Source organism: Sceloporus undulatus, chromosome 2 (genome assembly GCF_019175285.1).
Source record: "Sceloporus undulatus isolate JIND9_A2432 ecotype Alabama chromosome 2, SceUnd_v1.1, whole genome shotgun sequence".
NCBI classification, from domain to species: Eukaryota; Metazoa; Chordata; class Lepidosauria; order Squamata; family Phrynosomatidae; genus Sceloporus; species Sceloporus undulatus.
In genome coordinates this window covers 178,107,122-178,114,186 of record NC_056523.1, presented here as the reverse complement: position 1 = coordinate 178,114,186, position 7,065 = coordinate 178,107,122, and positions in this window count along the sequence as shown.

Here is a 7,065-nt window from a genome sequence, read left to right as displayed (position 1 = left end):
GGCTGTTGCCCCCTCCTTGGGCTGTGGTCCGAGCAGCTTAGACCATAAGACAATCAGACAGGACATCCAGGTTGAAAAGAAAAGTAATTAAAACACCTTTGTCTCACCATCAAGCCTTTGCCAGAAAGCAAGATTTTGCCTATAAATATCATCAGATTTTGCCTGTTCACTGGGGCAGTCTGGATTTCAGGGGGAAGCTTGTCCCTTTGAATCCTGGCTCCTGGCCGTCATTCCATGGCTGAGCCTCATGCCATCCTCATCATATTCCATTTGGATTCCTGGAGGGGGAGTCTACATTCTGGTACGTATCACACCCAGTGATGCCTAAAATCCTATTCCATGCTAACTCCTGCTTTTTCCTGGCCTTGAATGCATGTGTGTGTGTATGCGCAGCGAATGTGTTTTCCCTATTTCAATAAATTAGACATCTAGTTATTAAAGTCTGTCTCAGCTCCATTTATTGGAACCCCTGGTCTACTCCGTATACACATCGGGAGACGATTCTGCAAGGGCCGTCATAGCAGGCCTTCCTCTTGCAATATTTGAGCTAAACTCTACATAATAAAATTCCCCTAAAAGGACCCTTGGCTACACTCCTCCTCCCACTCTTCTGCCTTTCCGCTGGGTTCTTCAAGCAAGCAAATCAATGCAAAGTTTTTTAAAGTCATGATCGTATGTTCTTATGCTGTGCCCAACTTCTGTTTGCCCTATTGTTATAATATATAATTTTACATTATTGCCATGTTTTTAATCCAACTGGGGCACTATGAGTGCTTTGTCCACAATGAAGGTGGGTGCATGTTTTGTTTTCTTAGGAGATTACTACACATGGCTTTTAAACTGCAATTACAGTCAGAAAATAGCACTTTTGTGACACTTTCACCACATGCCACCTTTGTCCCCTAGTTCTAGTGTCTCCAAAGCATGATTAAAGTGTCCCTTTTCACTTATGGGGGAAACCTGTCAATGCTCACAATTGCCAGGGTAGTTGTTATATGGCAGTCACCTAGTGTCAGTGCTCTCCCCTTTCCCACTCCCCCTCACTATTCCCGCCGATTGATTGCCTGTATTTTTTTCTACGTCTTTCTTTTTCTTAATTGCATTAGCATAATTCCCGACTCATGTTACAAATAAAATGAAATGAATGAAAGGCACCTGGGTAGGGCATAGGCAGGGAGATGGGTTAAAGGATGGCGGCATAATGGAAGAGAAACCGCCCCCCGTCACAATATTGCGGCAGTGCAATAATGGCTGCTCTCCAGCTTGATTGTTTCTGGTTTTGTTACTAAGTGACCTGCAGCGAGAATGGGGCTCATGTGGTATATCCTTATCTGAAAAACCCTGCAGCTCTTTCCTATGTTGTTGGCTACAGCTTCCTGCACCCTACCAGTACCGCCGACGGTGGGTTGGGTTGCAACCGTTGTTCCTATACTCACTGGTGTAGACTGCCGGAGTTTAGGCACAGAATGTTTATCGTAACTTCATGTTGTTTCCTTACACCCACTCTCTTCCTGCATCACAAAGCCTTTCTGTGTTCTCTGGGGTCTCATACACTGCACACCTTTCATTCTCTCTTTGCCTGTCTTTCATGAAGCCTGTGTGAGAAGAGCTCTCTCTCGGGAAGAAGTTCCAACTTCTTGATACCATGTAAATATATAATAATAATTTTTTATTTATATACCGCTATTCCAAAGATCATAGCGGTTGAACAGCAATAAGCTAATTAGCAAGTAAGCTAATTTGCCCAACAGTCTGGGGGTACTAATTTAGCGACCTCGGAAGGATGCAAGCTGAGTCGAGTTTGGGCCCTTTTGCTGGTCTTGAAACTCGCAACCTTGTGGTTTTGAGTGAATGGCTGCAGTACAGGCCTTTAACCACTGCACCACCAGGGCTCCATGTATGGCTTGTTACTTTTTTACCTGCCTCAAAAAAGTGAACCTGTGCTGATTAGGCACAGGAATTTGTGCAAAAAACTGCTTTATATACCTAATAAAGAAGGCTAGTTTGATTTCTTTCTCTGCTATACTGTGTGCATGGGGAGTGGACTGGCAAGCTATTTCAACTTCTGCCCAGCACATAAGACACCACTAGACTTTTTGTTGTATTGAGAAATGTCACTGTTTCATACCCCAAGCAATTAATTCCAAAGCTTGGCCAAAAATACTTTTTTGACTATAGCTGTTGGAATCTCCAAGGCAAGATGGCCAATGGCTGTACTGTGTGAATATCTTGGGAACTGTGTCACCCCATCTCCATCCTCAAAAGGAAATTCTTCTGAGCTCTGATTAATTCTAGAGCAGGTTGCAACCTACCACTGCTACAGGCAGAGGGGCTACACATTGAGAAGCTTGCTCTCCTGCTTCACTATACAAAATCCATCACAAATACAAGCGCACACTGTATATATAAAAAGTATTTGGAACAGAACTGTGAGTTTTGTTGGTTTACCAGGATACGGTCAAAAGAGAGGGGGTCCCACCACGTTGTACATGTCCAAGGGGTGACTCTCGTGTCATAGCCCAGGCGTTTCACAACCAGCTGTGTAGAAGAAAGAGGGGAACAAAATTATCTGCACTTCCAAATTTAGAATACATAGGTTGAAAGGGACCATACAGACCATCTGCCAACCTCATGCCATGCAGGAATACACAATCAAAGCAATCCTGAGAAATGCCCATCCCCCCATGTTATAGAGTCCTCCAAAGAGAAAAAGTCCACTATCCTCCCCAACAGTCTATTCCACTGCAAAACTGTTCTGGAAGTTGTTGTGTCTAAGAAGTAATGTTCCCAGTTGTGTTGTACTCCAGCCATATCAAGTACATGCTATACTTCCCCCCCCCCGCGAACAAGAGCCATCACTTCTCTAAACCAGCTTCAAACGGAGTATGAAGCCATCTGTTCAGGGCAGCGTCCCAGGCATTGCATAATGTCACTTCTATTGTGTTCTTTTGTTGCCTGTTTTATTGAATCATTCCTATATTGCTATGTATTTTATTGTATTATCCTACTAGAGAGGCCCCTCCCCACCACCATCCCTTTGTGTCGTGTCTTTTTAGAAGATGTTATAGCCATGAGGATGAAGGGAACCCCAAAAAAGATCCAATTAAAAAGATTGATGTACAGCGCTGTGTAAATTACAGCGCTTTATAAATAAAGGTTTAATCATAATAATAATAATACTGGAGGGAGTGTGGACTGGACTTGATTTCATCATGCATTTCTTTTAATTGAATGCTTTCCCCCCAAATTCCCTTGAACTGGGTTTCCAGTGTACCAGGGGAATATTTGACCCAGCTGCCTTTCTAGCTGCCTGAGTGTTTTCGTGGAAGTTGTAGTTCAAAAAAGTAACTTTTCTAAATTTGGGGATATAACAACTGGATCATTTATTCAAATTTTTCTAACATATACACCTTGGCCCCTAATTGTACTGGTGTCAAGAGGGATATTTTTCCTCTTAGCTATATGCTTCATTTCATCTCAATTCCAGGCCAAAGGCATTAACCCAGGTAGGCAACCTTAGACGTCTCTGGCCTAAACCAGACCCTCAACAACTGAGAACCAAACCAAAAAATAAATAATTAAATAATTTTTTTAAACATAAATAAATAAATAAAAAACGGAAAAATTTAAAAAAAATTAAAAAATGGAGGCAAATAAAAAAATAAAAAATGGAGAACACTGTAAAAAAACAAAAAAATTCTAGATTTATAAAAAAAAAAGATCCCACAACATAGCTAAGCAACCGAAAGAGCAATAAAAAAATAAAAAAAAAAAAAAGAAGGGAAAATAGGGGACAAAAAACATAAAAAAAAAAATAACAATAAAAAAACCAAAAACCAAGGAACAGCACTTGCCGGGCCACACCCACATCTGGCCCGCGGCCGCAGCCGCAGGTTGCTACCCCTGCAAACCCAACAGATCCAAACAGAACAGGTTGTTGTCACTCCCAGTCCTATGTCTTCTGATGTGATGGCCTTGCCATCTGTCCATGCTCCTTCAGCACAATAATGATGTTCAGCCTGAGCCTCGAGTTCTGTCTGTAAGAGAAGAGAAGTGAAGAAGATCACTTCTAAAACTGGCCTTGAGATATTGTTTTGAAGAAGAAGAAAAATTCTACATCATCCTAGAAGAACAAAGTTTCCAGAGTATCACAAACTACATTGTGCGAAATGGCATGCATACTGGGGCTGAACAGTGTCTATGTAGCCGCTATGCCCATTCACCAAGCCTTAAGCCCTCAGATATGGACCTCTTTTGTTTTGTTTACCTCTGTGCCTCCTGCACAATGTCCTCCCCAGCATCTTCTGGTGAGATTCTGGAATGAAAACCCAGTCTGCTCCACTGCCAAGGCTTTTACAAGAGCTAGGTAACTCCAAACAGAGAGGAAAAGGTGAAAGAGCTCACCGCATTTGAGCCCAAAATGACCTGAAAGAAGGCGTTGAAAATCCATGGGAGGTAAATGCTACTATCAAAAGTTATCCAGCGTTAACTAGACTTAAAAGGAATGTGGCTTGCCATTCTACAAAATATAAAATATACTTAACATCATTCCTGTGTGGTAAAAAATGTAGCGTCTGCATTCAGAATGGTTTCCCAGAGCTGAAAGAGCTTTCTTATCTCAGCAGATGAATTATGCCTGGAAAAGGCACTAAAATGGATTACAATAATGACAAAGCAGACAATGTCCCCAGTCTTCTAAATATGGAAAAAATAAGAAAATACCTTCTTAGTCTATTAGTGGAAGCCCCCAGGTTTTAAGCCTAGAAGAAAAAGTTTACGAATCATAACCATAAAGGTTTACTCTTGAATATTATAGAATAAGACCTCTGGGGATGTTCACCTGTTTATGAAACAACAAACCGTGCTTTATGCCATGGCACAGGAAAAGTGGCTTGTGGTTTGCAGACTTACAGTCGGCCCTCTGTATCCATGGTTTTTTTTATCCATGATTCAAGTATCCATGCCTTGAAAATATTCAAAAAAATATAAATTCCAAAAAGCAAACCTTGATTTACCATTTTCTATAAGGGACACCATTTTACTACACCCACGTTATAAATGGGACTTGAACATGCACAGATTTTGGCATTAGCAGGGGTCCTGGAACCAAACCCAAAGAATACCAAGTCTCTCTGTATAATATTAACCAAATGAACAAGGGATGTTTCATACCTTACAATAAATCATGGTTTGTTGCTTAAGTCCACTAATTGCATTTACTGCCCACAGCAAAAACCAAACAGTGATTTCCTATTTCATATCTTTTTCTTTCCCAACAAACCAGAATCAAACCACAAATGGCAGGTTGGATGTCAAGACAAACCATGCGTTAAACAAGGCAGAATCTGGAAGAAAGCACAAACCCACAATGGGCTGTGTGTGCCCCCAAGGCCTGGTTAACCAATTTCATGCCTTGTGAGCAGAGGTACGGTTTATCTCAAACAAACCACACGATGCTTGTTGTAAGGTGGATGAACACAAAGTGTTGTGCTACAACTGAGCTGTTTCGATCCATTCTGAGAACAAGTCAGAACACCTCTTGGCCTTTAAATCCCCTCTCCACGCTCAGTTAACCATAACTAGTGGTTGTGGAAAACAGCCAACAACTAAGCATTTTTATGAAGCGACTTCTTCAACTAATACCTAGTTAAGATTGTTACGTTTTGGGTTTGGACAATACATCAAACTGTGGTTATCTAAAATGAAAAGCAGAAGATTCGGATTTCCTCTAGTCTGCTGAAGAAAAGTGGGGAGGACTAAGGGCTCGTTTCTCACTGGCCTTATGTCGGTTACAATCGAATCCAAGGAATGGCGTTCCTATTGGAAAACGATTAACTCTAGAAACAGTTCTAGAGTACACCCGCAACGTTCCCACTTAAAATCAAAAATAAAGCGGGTTTTTATTGATCCTGTTATTGTCATTTAACGCGGGTTAAAAAAATAGAAGGGTCGACCTACATTTTCCCCTTGATGGGACAGGAAATCGGAGTATTAATAAACTAGGAACAATCAGCCTCTGAAAATCGGGTTAACTGGATGGGAGGAGCGGAACGCGTGGGCTGGCCTTGGGGTGTCACCCTCTTTGGTCTCTTCTGCATCGCCAGCGCCATTTTCTCATTCGCATGACTCCCCCCCCCGGTGGATTGAACATCCCCTCGTTTGAGAGAACCACTGAACACCATTTGTAATGGAGAAAGGCTGGTGCACAGCGATCTGGGGGGAATAGAGCCCTTCCTTCTCTCCTTCAAAACGGAATTGGGGAGACTAGGAAACCCTGGATGTGTGTGTGTGTGTGTGGTGTGTGTATTCCACTTATCTCTATCCCGGAGACTTCTGCCTCTCCTCTTTTGATTGTTCCTCTTTACTCCTGGACGTCTCTTGCTCTGCTTATTCGGCTTTCACTCTCCTTCTCTCTTAAGTCGCCGCCTCTTGCCCTGGGATCATTCTCTTTCCACTTTTCTGTCTTGTGTCTCTCTCCACTTAAACCCACTGCCTCTCCTCCTTGATCCCCTTTCCAACCCTGGGCTTGGATCCAGAGTCTCTACCCACTAACCCACTGTTTCTTCTCTTGATCCATTTGGCAAACACACACAACACCACAACAATAGATAACAGACAGACCGACAGACAGACTGATCATTATATATTATAATATGCGCAATTTGCGGAACCGAGCTCTTCCAGAGGAAACAAGGATGGCTCCCAAGACACCCTGGGAGAATCTTCCCCAAAGATCTCTCCCCATGGGGCGGCCAAAGCGAATCTGGGAACCAGGCTCTTTCCAAGGAACTATGGGATGGTGCTAAGAAAGCCCAGGAGCAATCTTCCCCAAAGATTCTCTCCCCATGGGGCGGCCAAAGCGAATTTGCAGAAACGAGGCTCTTTACAGAGGAAAACTGGGGATGTTTGTTTTTGTTGTTTGTGAGACTTTATCCTCCTCTGCCAGAGAGTGCTGGTGCCATAATAAACTACCATTCCCAGGATTCCCTAGCACTTAGTTTGGCAGTTAATATGGGGAGACACAGAAGAGGACGAATCAAAGCACACTCTGATTGCATTTTTAAA